Raw genomic sequence first — 17,299 nt, 5'->3', positions numbered from 1 at the left:
TCTGTTTCTCCCAATGGAATATAAACACTTTGAGGTCAAGGAAAGTTTCATTTCCACCTTTTCATCCCCAGCACCTAACAATATTTGTTTATTCATTGATTAATTAGAGTTACAAATCCTTAGGGATACTTCCATCAAGTTGATACCCAGAGCCTCTATTCCAGTCTGAATCAGAGGAATTCTTCACAGACAATAGGTCACTGACTAACAATTGTCTTTCTCTTTTATTTCTATTTTCAATTTTATTTCTAAAGAAAAATCTTTTTTTATAAGCCCAGCGATGTATATAACAAGAATGAAATTGGCTCATTAAAAGTAACAATTCTTCAATTGCTTCTGTTCATATAAAGATCGCATTGCACAGTAGCTTTATGGAAAATATATATTTTTTATTCTTATACTATAAATAATCTTTTCAAAAGGAAGAGTGCAAAGGATGCATTCATAAAACACAGAGTATCAGCTTTAAGTTTATTGAAGCACTATTTTATATAAGGATATTGAGCTGTTAGAAGGAATGATATAAAATAACAATCTTAAAGGATTTTTCCATCCAAAGAGGGCCACTTGACAGCTAGTGGCACAGTAGACAGAGTTCTGGGCCTGGAGTCAGGAAGACCTGAGTTCAAATTTGACCTCAGACATTTACTAGCTATGTGACCTTGGGTAAGTCATTTAACTTCTGTTTGCTTCAGTTTCTTCACCTGTAAAATGGAGATAAGAATCACACCTACCTTGTAAGGTTGTTGTAAGGATCGAATGCAATAATATTTGTAAAGCATTAGCACAGTGTCTGGCACATAGTAGGTGCTAAATAAATGCTAGTTGTTGTTATTATTATCATTACCCACCACTGGACAGTTTCTTTGCTTCATTTTTAAAGAAGTAAAGAGGAGGAAAAATCATACATTATATAGTCACAGGCTGAAGCTACATTATATTTAAACAGGATATTATCAGTCAGGCAATGAGAAATCATTCTTACTGTGGAGAAAATTGTTCCTTTGTGCAATCTTATTCAAGCAATTAGAGATCACACTGTGTGGCAAATTATCAAATCTCAATTCTCTGGAGTTTGTTATTACATTGTGAACATATTAAAATGTAGAGCTGAAGTCTCAATAAAAGCAACTTCATTCTTACCATCCTACTAACTATTGTTCATGAACCATCATGTCAATTCTATTGACTCCTGCCTTGAAATTCCTTCGGGATTTTTCCCTTGAAGTCCCCTGTTGAATTTCACCCATTAGTTCTCATACATACTTTAAATCGTTACTCCCTTCAGTTGAAATAAACTTAGCTTGATCTACTGAGGACCTTTCCTATGCAAGTAGGCAATTAATAAGTTGTATTTCAGAAGTTTATCTGTTCAGTTGGTGATTTAGAACTTGGAATCTATTTTCCCGTAGAAACAGTTTAAATATTTATACAATAATAATAGCTTACATTCTTTAGTGCTTTATGTTTACGACACAATTGTGGATATCTCAATAAATCCTTACAACAACCTATGAGAAAGGTTGGACAGGAAAGAATTGTTATAGCTGAGTAAACTCAGGCTCAACAAAAGGATAAGTGACTTGGCAGAATTGGGATTCAAACCCAAAATGAGGCTCCCAAGAGGCCAACAGTCATGAGCAAGGGATAGGAATCCTAGTTGTCAACCACAACATCAAGAACAATCCTGATCCACATGACCTTTCCTATATAAGTTACTTATATCATTCATCCTTCATCTTTGAATAGGACCAGTGACATCAGAGGTGATGTCTTGACTTGTGTGTAAATTATATTTCAGTGAGGCAGAGTTGCACAAAGTCATCAGCCTCACTCTCTCTTCCAGAGTCATCGAAGTCCAATGGCAGAACAAAAGTCAAGATGGCTTGTCATGGCCCAAGATGTGGTGGATAACCTTGGTATTTTCAATATCTGACCAAACTCTAGGTGCTCCAGAGCTTCAGCCACATTCATGACCATTGAAACACATTTTTCTCTCCACTCATTCATGCTTGGGGTAGACACCCCCCAAACTCACCAAGGGATTTGAGACCTGTCAGCTAGGTTACCCTCAACCTGGTTTAGCCCATCTGCCAAGACTGTTTTACCTTGGTGTGGCACAAACTACAGCTTCTTGAAGCCAGTGAGAGTTGTGTGACAGGTAGATGCTAGAGGTGGATGAGCAGTCCTGAAAAGGTCTCAGCAAGACCTCACACTAGAAGTTCTAGTCATCCCTGAACACCTCATACACTCCAAGTTATTTATATAAGCAAGCAGTCAATGGCAAAACTTTCAAATCAAGGCTCCTAAACCAAATTATGTAATATCTCCCCCAAATATCCTGTTTACTCTCCTTTAGTGGACTCGCCATCATTCTGTCTCCTACAGGGAGCATGTATGCCTATAAACAAATGAGTTCCAAGGACAAGGTAACAAAGGTATTTTCCTCTTTTCCCATGGGAACAGAGTATGCGTTCCCTAAAACTTCTCTAGAAAGAATAGGGAGACCTCATCAGGTAGAGGAAGGGTGCCATAGTGTCCAAATTCTTATCATAAGTAATTATTCTAAGGCCATTCAAACAATCTCTGCCTCTTGGCTCAATATGTGGGTTCTTTTCCCCTTTTTTATGATCTCTTTGGGATACAGACCTAGTAGTGGCATTGCTGGATCAAAGGATATGTACAGTTTTATAACCCTTTGGGCATAGTTCCAAATTGCTTTCCAGAATGGTTGGATCAGTTCACAACTCCATTAACAATGCATTAGTGTTCCAATTTCCCCACACCTTCTTCAACATTTATCATTTTCCTTTTCTGTCATATTAGACAATCTGAGAGATGTGAGGTGGTATCTCAGAGTTGTTTTGATCTGCGCTTCTCTAATCAATAGTAATTAAGAGCATTTTTTTCATATGATTATAGATAGCTTTAATTTCTTCATCTAAAAACTTCCAGTTCATATCCTTTGACCATTTATCAATTGGAGAATGGCTTGTATTCTTATAAATCTTATAAATCAGCTTTCTGCTTCCCTTCTAATCTTGGTTGCACTGGCTTTGTTTGTTCAAACCCTTTTTAATTTAGTATAATCAAAATTATCCATTTTGTGTTTTGTAATGTTCTCTGTCTCTTATTTGGTCACAAATTCTTCTCTTCCCCATAGATCTGACAGGTAAATTATTCCTTGCTCTACTAATTTGCTTATGGTATCATCTTTTATGTCTAACTTATATACCCATTTTGACCTTGTCTTGGTATATGGTGTGAAATGTTGGTCTATGCCTACTTTCTACCATACCATTTTTCAGTTTTCCCAGCAGTTTTTGTCAAATAGTGAGTTCTTGTCTCAGCAGCTGGAGTCTTTGAGTTTATCAGACAGTAGATTACTATAGTCATTTACTATTGTATCTTGTGTACCTAACCTATTCCACTGATCTACCAATCTATTTCTTATCCAGTCCCCAAATAGTTTTTATGATTGCTGCTTTATAATAGTTTTAGATCTGCTATGGCTAGGTCACCTTCCTTTGCATTTTTTCATTAATTTCTTTGATATTCTTTACCTTTTGTTCTTCTAGATGAATTTTGTTATTATTTTTTCTAGCTCTATAAAATAATTTTTGGTCACTTCATTGTTATGTCACTGAATAGGTAAATCAATTTAGGTAGAATTGTCATTTTATTACATTAGCTCAGCCTACCCATGAGCAATTGATATTTTTCCAGTTATTTAAATCTGACTTTATTTGTGTGAAAAGTGTTTTGTATTTGTATTCATATAGTTCCTGGGTTTGTCTTGGCAGATAGACTCCCAAATATTTGATATTGTCTACAGTTATTTTAAATGGAATTTCTCTTCCTATCCCTTCTTGCTGAGCTTTGTTGGTAATACATAGAAATGTTAATGATTTATGTGGCTTTGTTTTATATCCTGCAAGTTTGCTAAAGTTGTTAATTATTTCAAGTAGTTTTTTAGTTAATTCTCTAGGATTCTCTTAGTATGCCATCACGTCATCTGCAAAGAGTGATAGTTTTGTTTCCTCATTGCCTATTCTAATTCCTTCAATTTCTTTTTCTTCCTTTATTGCCAAAGCTAACATTTCTAGTACAATATTAAATAATAGTGGCGATAATGGGCATCTTTGTTTCACCTTTGATCTTATTGGGAAAGCTTCTAGCTTATCCCCATTATAGATAATGCTTGCTGATGGTTTTAGATAGATCCTACTTTTCATTTTAAGGAAAATTCCATTTATTCCTATGCTCTCTAGTGTTTTCAATAGGAAAGGCTGCTGTATTTTTTCAAAAGCTTTTCCTGCATCTATTGAGGTAATCATATGATTTCTGTTAGTTTTATTATTGATATGGTCAATTATGCTGATAGTTTTCCCAATACTAAATCAACCCTGCATTCTTGGTATAAATCTACCTGGTCATAGTATATTATCCTTGTGATAAATTGTTGTAATCTCTTTGCTAATATTTTATTTATTTAAAATTTTTGCATCAATATTCATTAGGGAAGTTGGTCTTTTGTTTTCTTTTTCTGTTTTAGTTTTTCCTGGTTTAGGCATCAGCACCATATTTGTGTCATAAAAGGAATTTGGTAGGACTCCTTCTTTGCTTATTTTTCCAAATAGTTTATATAGCATTGAAATTAATTGTTCTTTAAATGTTTGATAGAATTCACTTGTAAATCCATCTGACCCTGGAGATTTTTTTCTAAGGGAGTTCATTGATGGCTTTTTCATTTTCTTTTTCTAAAATGGTATTATTTAAGTATTTTATTTCCTCTTCTGTTAATCTGGGCAATTTATATTTTTGTAAATATTCATCCATTTCACTTAGATTGTCAGATTTATTGGCATCCAGTTGGGCAAAGTAGTTCCTAATTATTGTTTTAATTTCCTCTTTATTGGTGGCAAATTCACTCTTTATTTTTGATACTGGTAATTTGGTTTTCTTCTTTCTTTTTTTTAACAAAATTAACCAAAGGTTTATCTACTTTATTGGCTTTTTTTTTTAATAAAACGAGCTCTTAGTTCTATTTATTAGTTCAATAGTTTTTTTTTTTAATTTCAATTTTATTAATCTATCCTTTGATTTTCAGGATTTTTAATTTGGTATTTAGTAGGGGATTTTTAATTTGGTATTTAATAGGGGATTTTTAATTTGTTTTTTTAATTTGTTCTTTTATTTGTGCTTTTTTTGTTGCATGCCCAATTCATTGATCTGCTCTTTCTTTGTTATATTCATGTAAGCATTTAGAGATATAAAATTTCCCCTAAGAACTGCTTTAGCTGCATCCTATAAATTTAGTTATGTTGTCCCATTATTGTTGTTCTCTTTGGTGAAAGTATTGATTGTTTCTGTGATTTGTTGTTTGACCCACTCATTCTTTAGGATTAGATTACTTAATTTCCAATTAATTTTTAATCTATCTTTCCATGGTCCTTTATTACACATAATTTTTATTGCATCATGATCTGAAGAGGATGCCTTTAATATTTCTGCCATTCTGCATTTGATTTTTTATGCCCTAATACATGGTCAATTTTTGTGTAGGTATAGGTACTGCTGAGAAAAAAGTATATTCTTTTCTATTTCCATTCAGTTTTCTCCATCATATCTAACTTTTCTAAATTCTATTCACCTCCTTAACTTCTTTCTTGTTCATTTTGTGGTTAGATTTATCTAGTTTTGAGAGGAGGAGGTTGAGGTCCCCCACTAGCATCATTTTGCTGTCTATTTCTTCCTGTAACTCACTTAACTTCTCTAAAAATTTGGGTGCTATAATACTTGGCGCATACATGTTTAGTATTGATATTACAATTGTCTATGGTACCTTTTAGCAAGATGTAGTTTCCTTCCTCATGTCTTTTAATTAGATCTATTTTTGCTTTTGCTTTGTCTGAGATCAGGATTGCTACCCATGCAATGCATTCTGCTCCAGTCTTTTACCTTTACTCCACGTGTATCTCTCTGCTTCAAACATGTTTCTTGTAAACAACATATTGGGGGCAGCTAGGTGGCACAGTGGATAGAGCTCCAGCCTTGGAGTCAGGAGGACCCGAGTTCAAATCCAGGCTCAGACACTTGACACTTACTAGCTATGTGAACTTGGGCAAGTCACTTAACCTTGATTGCCTCACCAAAAAAAAAAAAAAGTAAACAACATATTGTAGGATTCTGGTTTTTAATCTACCCGGCAATCTGCTTCCATTTTATGGGAGAGTTCATCCCATTTACATTCGCAGTTATGATTACTAACTGTGCATTTCCCTCCATCCTGTTTTACCCCCATTTATACTTTTCTCTCTCTTTTCACCCTGTCTCTCCTCACCAGTGTTTTGCTTCTGACCATGCCCCTCTTAATCTGCCCTCCCTTCTTCCAGTCCCCCCCCAACTTCTTTCCCCTTTCCCTTCCTAATTCCCTATAGGGTAAGATAAATTTCTATATCCAACTGAATGTCTATGTTATTCCCTCTTTAAGCCAAATCTGATGAGAGTAAGATTCAAACAATGCTCACTCTTCTTTCCCTCTATTGTAACAGGGCTTTTGTGCCTCTTCATGTGATATAATTTACCCTATTCTCCTCCCCCTTTTCTCTTCTCCCAATATAATCCTTTTTTTCACCCTTTAATTTTTTAATATCACATCAAAGTCAACTTATTCCCACACCCTCCATCAATGTATACTCCTTTTAACTGCCCTAATAGAGATACAGGTCTTAAGAGTCACAAGTATCATCTTCCCATGTAGAGATTTAAACAGTTTAACCTTATTGAATAGCTTTTTTTCTTATTTACCTTTTTATGCTTCTCTTGATTCTTGCATTTGAAGTCCCCTATTTCATTGAATATTTATCTTTTCTCTTGAAAGATTACACTCACTTTTATCAGGGAGTTGATGCTTGATTGTAATCCAAGCTCCTTTGCCTTCCAGAATATCATATCCAATTCCTCTAATCCTTTAATGTTGAGACTGCTAAGTCCTGTGTAATCCTGACTGTTGCTCCTTGATACTTGAATTGTTTCTTTCTGGCTGCTTGCAGTATTTTCTCCTTGACCTGATAATTCTTGAATTTAGCTGCAATATTCTTTTGGAGTTTTCATTTTGGGATCTCTTTCAGGATGTGATCAGTAGATTCTTTCCATTATTATTTTGGTTCTAGGATATCAGGGCAGATTTTCTTTGTAATTTCTTAAAAGATGCTGTCCACTTTTTTTTTTTGTTTGTTTTTTGTTTTTTTTTTATCGTGGCTTTCAGGTAGTCCAGTAATTCTTTGATTGTGTCTCCTGGATCTGTTTTCCAGGTTAGTTGTTTTTCCAATGAGGTATTTTACATTTTGTTCTATTTTTCTATTCTTTTGATTTTGTTTGATTCTTGGTGTCTCATGGAGTTATTAGCTTCCACTTGCCCAATTCTAATTTTTAAGGAGTTATTTTCTTCAGGGGATTTTTTTTTTCCATTTGGCCAATTGTACTTTTTAAGGATTTGCTTTCTTCAGTCAATTTTTATCTTTCCTTTTCCAAGCTATTGACTTTCTCTTGCATAACTCTCATTTCTTTTCCCAATTTTTCTTCTACCTCTCTTATTTGATTTTTTAAATCTGTTTTGAGCTCTTCAAGAAGGCCTTTTGGTCTTGAGACCAATTCATCTTCCCTTAGAGGCTTCACATGTAGGCATTTTGACATTGTTGTCCTCTTCTGAGTTTGTGTTTTTCCCTGTTGCCATAGTAGCTTTCCATTGTCAGGGCTCTGTTCTGTTTTTTACTCATTTTTAGCCTATTTTGTGACTTTCAAAATTGAGCTCTGCTTCTGGGGCAGAGGGAGCCCTGTCCAAAGTTTCTTGTGCTGAGGGTGGTTACTAGCTTTCTATGACAGAGCCTTCTGTACCAGTGCTGGAAGCTTGCCCTCTGCACTGGGGTGGTCCAGCCTAGTTGCTCCTGTTGTGCCAGGGGTTTCCCAGGCTAGCAGTTTGCCTTCTGCACTGGGGCTGGAGGCCTCATAGCTGGCCTGCTGTGCCACTAACCTGCTAATCCAGGCCTGAGGGGCCTTGGTTGCTGATTTGTGCTGTAGCTAAGAGTTTCACACTGGCTTGCCCAGACACTATCTGGGCTGGGCTGCACTCCCCTTTTACACAAGTGAGACAGACCTTTCTTGAAGTCCCTCCAAGTTATCTTAAGTGGAAAATTGTCCCACTCTATCTTATTGTGGGTTCTGTCACTCCAGAATCCCTTTAGAGGCTTGATTTAATATTTTTTCCAAGAAAAACTGAGAAGAGCTCAATGATCCTCCTGACTTTTCTCTGCCAACTTGGCTCTGCCTCCCCTACACACACTTTCATCAACAATCTTTTCCAAGTCTTACCTTTAATCCCATTGTTCTGGCTTTCCCAAGATCTAAATTTCTTTGACCTTGCTCCATTCTAAGTTGTCATTAAGGTGGGCTGATTATGTCTGAAAAGTATTGCAAGACAGTAGAGTAAAGGATTTCTACATTATTAGTATATTATATATCACATAAATAATTATAGTTATAATATAAATTGTAATTTATTAATATAATCAAAATTATAGCAATTTATAATAGTATAATTTGGGGCAGCTAGGTGGACAGTAGATAGAGTGCTTGGCCCAGAGTCAGGAAGACCTGTGTTTAAATCCAGACTCAGAAACTTACTAGCTGTATGACCCTCGGCAAGTCACTTAACTCTGTTTGCCTCAGTTTCTTCAAATATAAATGAAAAATAAGAATGTATACCTTGGTTTATTGGGAAATTTTCTTTTTCCATTAGAATGTAAGCTCCTTGAGGACAGAAACTGGGTTTTGCTCTTTCTCCACTTCCCCAGGAATTAATACGGTTGCTTGTCACTTAATTGAATTTTAATGATGCTTATTGATTGATTGTTCATGCCTAGGGATTACACCTTATGGATTTACCAGTTATTCTAGCTGCTTTTATTCATATATCAGTCCACCTTCTTCAATGCATGGGAGAGAAGAAAGGCCATATCTGACTCACATCATTTGCATAAGTTACTTATGTTTCAATGATGGATTCTAACCCTACCTGGAACCAACGACCAGATGTCTGGCCTTAGGCAAGTCATTTCACCTTTGTTGGCCTGTTTCATCATCTATAAAATGAGAGGTTGGGCTAGACATTTGTAAAGTTCTTTTCTATCTAACAAGCTATTAAAATGCCTAAAATGATAAGCACCTAGAAGTCAGGGACTATGTTTTCCCTCCTTTATGCAGTACCTATCTTAGGGCCAAGTATAGAGAGATTCTTGAGGCTTTCGATGATAATGATGGTTCAATATTTCAGAATTCTGTGTGGACACTGCCTCTACTAATATAGCTCCAATTGTCTTCCACATGAGATGGATTCATCAGTTGCTGTGGCCATGAATAATTGTCACTAGGAAACAAATATTCTGGGGACCAGCCTTTCTGTACTTAGCTAGACTGATCCTTGAACAACTTACATAGTACATCACTGGGTCCATTCACAAAGACTGGTAGAACCTCACAGAATACTTGTTCTACTGTTAATTAGCCTTCAAGACCCAGGAGCAAATCTTGGATTGGGAGAAATCATGGTAAGACACACCTTCCCCTTCTCAGTAGAGAGATGGGGCACTAGGGGGCTGAATATGGTATATTGCTATCAAATATGGTATATTGCTATCAAATATGGTATATTGCTATCAAATATGGTCACTGTACTGATTGGTTTTTATTAATTGTTTTTCTTTGTTATGTGGGAGGATTTAATTTGGGAAATGACTATGGCTTAAAAACAAAAGGTATCAATAGAGCTTAAAAAAATAAAAGCCAGGGTCATCTTCACTTCAGATGAGGCATCAAAGAGAGACTTCAATGAATGACGGTAATAGTAGTAGTAATAATGATAATAACAATGGGTCCCTTATTAATCTCTCGAACCTTTGAAAAGGGTTTGTCATTTTATTTACTTCATTATTCATCACTTAATTATTAATTGAAATACCATGCACAAATCTGCTAGTATCCCTCCATGGAACTCAAATAAAAATTTCAGAAGTACCAAAGTATAAAAACATGAACAGAATTCTCTCTGCTTTAGTACTGTGTACTGAGAAACCCTTGGAATCAAGCTAAGAAGATAATTTAATGTATTTCTTTTTAATTATTCTGACCTTTCGGCATTGATCTAGTATACTTCATTCTCATATCATTTTAGAATCATCATTAATTAATCATTCTTCACAACATGCCTAGGAGAGAGGTTAGCTTGATCAGTCAGATTTCATTAGAACCTCCAACCAAGCAAAGAAACCTAATATATGAAAGGAAAAAAATAGGTATAAAGAAAATGATCACCAAACTTCCCATCCTCAAGTCCTTAACAAATGCTATATGTATAAGGCTGCATGTCCCAAAGAATTTCTTCGTAAGTGTAATAATATACGTGCAACCCACTCCTCTTCTTGGTTATTCCCCTGACTCAACACTAACAGGTTTGTAGGTTGGGTCTAAAAGGGCAATTGTCAGCTTGAGTTCTAGGAGCTCTCTGTGGTACTTTACTCCTAGTGCTATCACTCACAAGCCCCTACTAGCATGTTTCCTTGATTCCTCCTAGGCTCTGCTCCCAACTCTGGATTGTCTCTATCATGCCACAGCAATCTCCTCACCTTGGAAGTTTACTCTGTTCCTCAACTTTTCACACTGGAAATACACTTAGCCCCTGCGACCCCTTTCTTTGATTGACTAGTTCCTCCCAGAACCTCCATTTTAAGGAAAGAACTCAGTTTAGCCATATCTTCATTCCTTTCCTGGCTCCCCTCCTGACTTTCCTGAATTTCTATATCATGCCCCTGCTCAAGTACCTTCTCTTCTCTCCTCCCCGCTTTTGAGCTTGATTTATGTGTTATCTTCCCCCATTTGAATGTAAACTTCCTGCAGGCAGGGACTGTCTTTATTTCTGCTTGTATTTGTATCCCCAATACTTAGGACAGTGCCTAGTATATAGTGGTTGTTTAATAAATGCTTGTTGATTTGACTTGTTGACTTCACTCAATAGTTAGCCAATAGGCACAATTAGTCCATAGCAAAGACATTTATTAAGATGGCATAGTAAAAATGGGTAACTGCAAAATTTTCCTCCAGTAATCCTGGAGCATATACACAAATATACAAATGCTCACAGCATCCATCAGAAGGGTGGACACAAACTTAGAGTAAAATGAGCAGTGAGGAACACGTGTGGCCAAGGCAACTCACAGCCATGGAACTGCAGAGCCTCTAGGCCTTTTCTCATGCAGTCCTTTCTGTAGTCCCACTCTTGATTGAGGGTTAACTCTCTTTCATGAGTCTGTAGCAGTCTCATTTCTCTGTTGCCAGTTGACACATCTGTCTGTCTCTGTTTATCTGTGGCTGTCTGAAGTGTGTGTCTCTGTTCCTTCAACTATGCTTCAAACTCTTTCAGATTTACTTTCAACTTTTGGATGGAGTCTTTCCATTTGAGTCAGCTGTGACATGCCATGCTTGATGGAAGTAGGGGGAGAAGAACCCTCCCTCTCTCGCCAACATTTATCTCCTCTCAGGGGCTAGGTTCTCTCTCCACTGCTGGTTCCTAAACCAAACTGTGCTTCCTTCACTCTTAGTCTTCCCCCAGGGGAAGGGAGGTGGAGGACAAAGATGGCCCTCTTCCATAAGTGCAATTGGAGTGCAAATAAGTTCTCATCATTGAATGATAACTGGCCTAACTTCTCCTGGACCTCTCACTAAACACACAATTCCATTCAAGGTAGTTGTACTTCATAAAGGGGCCAGTCATCCTCAGGAATTACTGACCAATTGATGCTCACAACATAAGAAAGACATTGCAGCTGAAGCATCGAGGCACCTTGAGAGAAGACAGGAGGCAGAATGTGCCAGGCAAGTCAAACTACCACCATGTCCCCTCAGATGACTTCTCAGGCCTCTGAACCCAAGTGTCTTTAAAATAACAATTCTTGTAGCCCACTGATCTCACCCACCATACTGGGAAGATGGCATCCTGGTAGCCTGGCAACTATTCCTGCTAGTCCTACAGCCACAGCTACTGAACACCCAGAAAAGAAAGTTCTTGCCATTGGCTCTATTGAATAGTTCAACATCATAAAATGATATCATTTTGTCAGTGGAAATGACATCAAAAAGAAAGCATTACCATTTGCTTTGCCCCACTGTACCCTATGGACCATGAGAGCTTTCCATCTGACTTTAAGCTCAAGCCTTCCATGCGTGCTATCTCTCCCACTAGAAAGTGAATGGGGGCTTTCATACTTTTCTATTTGTATTCCCAGTTCTTAGCAGAGTGCTTTGAACATAGTAAGTGCTTAATAAATGCTTTATTCATTTATTCAAAAAGGGAGCACTGGGTTCTAACACCCTGTTAACACATTAGCATCTCATCATCTTTGATTACATTCTAGACTTTAAAATGTGCTAATTTCACTCACTGTATACCAGTAGGATGCAAGAGGAAAAAATTAGGTGTGGGAAATGAATTATGTTTTTAACTACCATAGTCTTCTTTCCACCTTTGTTAATAGAGTCATTTAGGTCTACTGGGAATTCTGGTAGAATCTAGTTAATCCCATTTATAGGTTGCTTTTGAAATGATGTGACATTTCTTTTTCTAGGATAAAATGAGTTTTTAAAAACACTTCCTTATACAGCATTCTGTTTCTGAGAAAAGTAATATGGAACAAGAGGTGCATTAACACAGGAGCTATATCAGAAAACAATGAATAAGTACCTTCAGAGATGGGATTTGAAAAGAGCAGGAATTTGACTTGAAATCTCATTTTAATAATCTATATTTAGAATTTGGAGTGCAAATAAGTTTTCATCATTGAATGATAACTGGCCTAACTTCTCCTGGATCTCTCACTAAACACACAATTCATGATTATAGATTTATATCTGGAAGAAACTTAGAGTTCATCTCTTCCTACCCCTTCATTTTACAAATGGAGTACCCAAAGGGTGAAGTGACCTGCACAAAGTTCACACAATAAGTAACAGATCCAAGACTTGAACCCAGGTCTTCTGACTTCAAATTTAATGCTCTTTCCACCATACTAAACTATAAAATCTGTTTAATTTGGTGGTCATTATTAATTCTTTTTCAAATGAGTATTTATTAAAAAGAGAGAAAGGTTAGCTAGAGCTTTGTGAATTCCTTTTCCTGGCTTGTTCCTTCCTTTCCACCCCAACCCCTTTTTCTTTTTCTTTTGGGGGCTTCAATATACTTGTCATTGTATTTTCAAATACTCTGGCTTTCTAGTTCATTAGTCTTCTAAACTCCTATGACCTTTTCCTTACTCCATCTTAGCCACAAACAAGGATTTGACTCATGGCTCCCTGAGCTCTGACAGGTAAGCAAGCTTTTTGCCTCATCTTGGGGCCCAGGCCTGCATAACAGGACACTTCACAATCTTCTGGCCACTTTGCCCCCAACCCAACCCACTCACACATTCCCACAGGGTGGGAAGGTACCCCCATTTTCAGTGCTCCTTTATGTGCCCATCTTCCCCCGTAAAAATGTAAGCTGCTTTGAGGCAAGGACTGTGTTACTTGCTTGTATTTTCATTCCCAGTACTTCATGTGGTACCTGCAACACAGCAAGTATTTAATTGTTCTCTCTCTCTGTCTCTCTGTCTCTCATCTAAAATCTAAAATTCCTCTAATCATGACCCGTCTCTCCTTCCACCTAGCTCTATGCCTTACCCTTCCTAAACTTAGTTTTCATCCTCCTGGCAGCCACCAGTCATTCCAACCTTCCCTGCTTTCACAGTCCATCACCCCTGCTCTTGCTTCATTGCCTGTCTTTACAATCGTTTCATGTTCAATTTTATGCTTTTGTCCACCCTTTACGACCTTGCCCCCGCACCCTCTCATAGTTTAATTCCCTTCTAAAGCCCAATTCTATATTGCTGCCTACCATCTCATTTCTTTTCTCTTCTTCATGTCTCGTTGACTGCTACTGGAAGAAGTCAGACAACCATGCTATTCATTGCTGTCTTTCGATCCTTTTACCCTTTCCTGAATGACTCCCATTTATACCTCCCACAATGTATCTATTCCAATCCTTTCTCCTCTCTTCATCACTGTCCTATACCATCCCTTCTCTCACTTTCTCACTTCATTCATACTTTCCCGAGAATATAGAGATCATCCATTGTGAGCTCCCTCTTTTCCCCAGTTCTACCCCCAGTCTCCTCAATATTACATGCCCCTTCTCCAATCCTATCCTCTTTTGCTCTGCTCTCTGAGCAATTCCAGCCTCTCACACCATTGTGAGATGCCCTCCCATCTCCACTGGGAGCTTGCTCCTCTGATCATTTCTTTTCTTTCACTAATTTTCAGTCTCTCATTTCACTGGCTCCTATCGTTGTCACATTACATTACCTCCCCCACAACTCCACCACTCAATAAACTCCACTGGCTCCCTATTACCTCTAGTATCAAAGATAAAATGCTCTGTTTGGCATTCAAATCCCTTCATAACCTAGAGCCCTCCTACCTTTCCAGTCTTCTTATAACTTCCTCCCCAACTTCTGCTCTTCCATCCAGGAACATTGGATTCCTGGCTGTTCCAAGAATAAGATACTCCATCTCTTAGAGCCAGGCATTTTCCTGACTGTCCCTCCGTGCCTCAATCTCTCTCCCTTCTCTGTTCCACCTTCTGATTTCCTTGGCTTCCTTCAAATGCCAACTGAAATCTCATCTTTTACTGGAAGTTTTCACCAACCATTCTTAGTTTCAATGCTTTCCCTGTAATTATTTCCCATTTATCTTGTATATAGCTTGTTTGTTCATATCTTTTCGTGTGTTGTCTCCCCCATTAGTCTGTGAGCACCCTGAGGACAGGAGTTGTCTTTTGCCTTTCTTTGTATCCCCAGTGCTGAGCACAGTGCCTGGAACACAGTAAGTGCTTAATAAATGTTTATTGACTGACTTTGTTCAAGCTGTCCCCCATACCTGGAATCTGCCTCATTTACCCACTCCCTTGGAATCCCTAGCTCTCTTTCAAGGCTCAGCTCAAGTATTAGATCCCACAGAATGACTTTCCTGATTGCCCCAGTTGCTAATTTTCTTCCTCCTCCTCTTCCAACAAATGACTGTAGATTGACTTTGTATATATTTTGTGTTAACTTGCTCGTGTGAGTGTTTCTTTTCACCTCCCCAACCTTTCTCCTTTGAAGTATGCTCCTTCCAAATTAGGATTGTTTCATTTTTATCTTTGAATCTCCCACACCTACCTAGTACAGTGCCTGAAATACAGTAGGTACTTAATGAATGCTTGTTGAACTGAACTTAAACCCAATGGGCAATCAGTAATAAAAGATTTGGAGTTCATGAATGAATTAAAACCAAAGACCTCTAAGTTCATTTTATCAAATGTTTTCCTTTTAACAATCTCTTGTTCCTATTAGTAAGCAATCTAATCTCCCAAAGGCAAACAATTCAGTCAATAAACATTTATTAAGTGCCTACTATGTACTGGGTGCTGTGCTAACTCATACAACTGAATAAAAATTTATTAAGAGACTGTTATGTTTTAGGTACTCTGCTAGGTTCTGTGGATATAGACAAAAATGGAACAATCCCTGCCCTCAGTGAGTTTCCATTCTACTGGGGGGTTACAAGATATATACAGAGTAGTCTGAAAAGTCAGAAGACATTAACAATTGACTGAACAAATATGTTTCATGAATGAATGAAGCATTTATTAAGCAATTACTGTGTACAAAGCACAGAGCTAAGAGGTAGCAATATAAGTAGAAAAGCAAGATGGTCCCTGCTCTCAAGAACTTCATGTTTTAATTAAGAGAGACAATACACATTGAAGGTTTTAGCTACAAGTCAGATGGAAAAGTCCCATAGTCCTTAGAGTGCATTGACAAAATGGATATTAATGCTTCTTCTTTAATGTTATTTTCACTGAAAGTCATCTAAGCTTTTAATGTTGAACTATTTAAGAATGTAAAGGACTTTGGTGGCAAGAACTTTCTTTTCAGTAGCTGGACCTATAGCGCCAGCAGGAGCAGTTGCCAGGCTCCATCTCCATAAGTGCTACTTCTCAGGATGGTGACTAAAGGCAATGGGGCTAGAAGCATTGCTGTCCCCAAGGCTCTCGGGTTCAGGAGCCTGGGCTGTTTCCATCAGGTTCTAACAAGAGATGATGGGCAAGGTGATGGTGCTGGTTTGACTTGCAGGCACGTGCTCCCTTGTGTCTCTCCCTCAGGATGTCCCCTTACTCCATCTAGGCTCTCACCTGTCCTATGTGAGGCATTTAGTTGACAGTGATGAGAATGACTGGCCTCATCTCTACAGGCTTTGCTTCTTTAAGTGATGGCTGTGAGGAGTGGACTGGAAGCAGTACTGGTGGTCTGATGATTCATGGATATCTGCCTATAAAATGGGAGAATTTGTATACCTCAGAAGAACTTGGTAAGTATAGAGAGAAGATTTAACATAAGTATTTTATTTTAATATACTATTAAGGCCTCACATGCATAGTATGAGTTCCTTAAAAATATGAATCATCTAATTAAGTGTGTCCAGTGTTTCTCAAGAACAATTATCAGGAGATTAAAAAGTCTATGCATGCTATAGTTCCCAAGGATATTTGCGTTTTAAAAGAGGACTCTGGAAAGAGCTCAATGCATAAATTAATGGTGAAGGAATTTCAGACTTCAATGGGAGAAATCTTTTTTGTCAAGGAAGACTTCCCAGTACTTCTCAAATCCTTTGGCCTCAGAGGTATCCCTTGAATTCCCAATAGACTCTAGCTTTTCTAATGATTTAGGGCTTGAGATTCATTCAATCTCAAGTTAAAAAGAGATCACATTGGGGCAGCTAGGTAGCACAGTCAATAGACTGTAGGCCCTGGAGTCAAAAGGACCTGAGTTTAAATCCAGCCTCAGACACTTACTAGCTGTGTGACCTTGGACAAGTCACTTAACCCTGTTTGCCTCAGTTTCCTCATCTATAAAATGAGCAGGAGAAGGAAATAGCAAGCCACTCCAGTGTCTTTGCCTAGAAAATCCCAAATGTGGTCATGGAGAATTGGACATGATTGAAATGACTGAACAACAACAACAGGCCTTTGAAAATAACAATAACATTGACTGGCAGTCACAGCATTCCCAAAGAAGAACTTGAACCTGGGGGCAGTGAGGTGGCATAGTCACATGACACTTACTAGCTGTGTGACCCTGGGTAAGTCACTTAACCCAGATTGCCTCACCAAAAA

This window comes from Vombatus ursinus, unplaced genomic scaffold, assembly GCF_900497805.2.
Source record: "Vombatus ursinus unplaced genomic scaffold, bare-nosed wombat genome assembly UNPS02014809.1, whole genome shotgun sequence".
NCBI lineage: Eukaryota > Metazoa > Chordata > Mammalia > Diprotodontia > Vombatidae > Vombatus > Vombatus ursinus.
The sequence above is the reverse complement of the archived record's forward strand: the minus strand, read 5'-3'. Positions refer to the sequence as shown.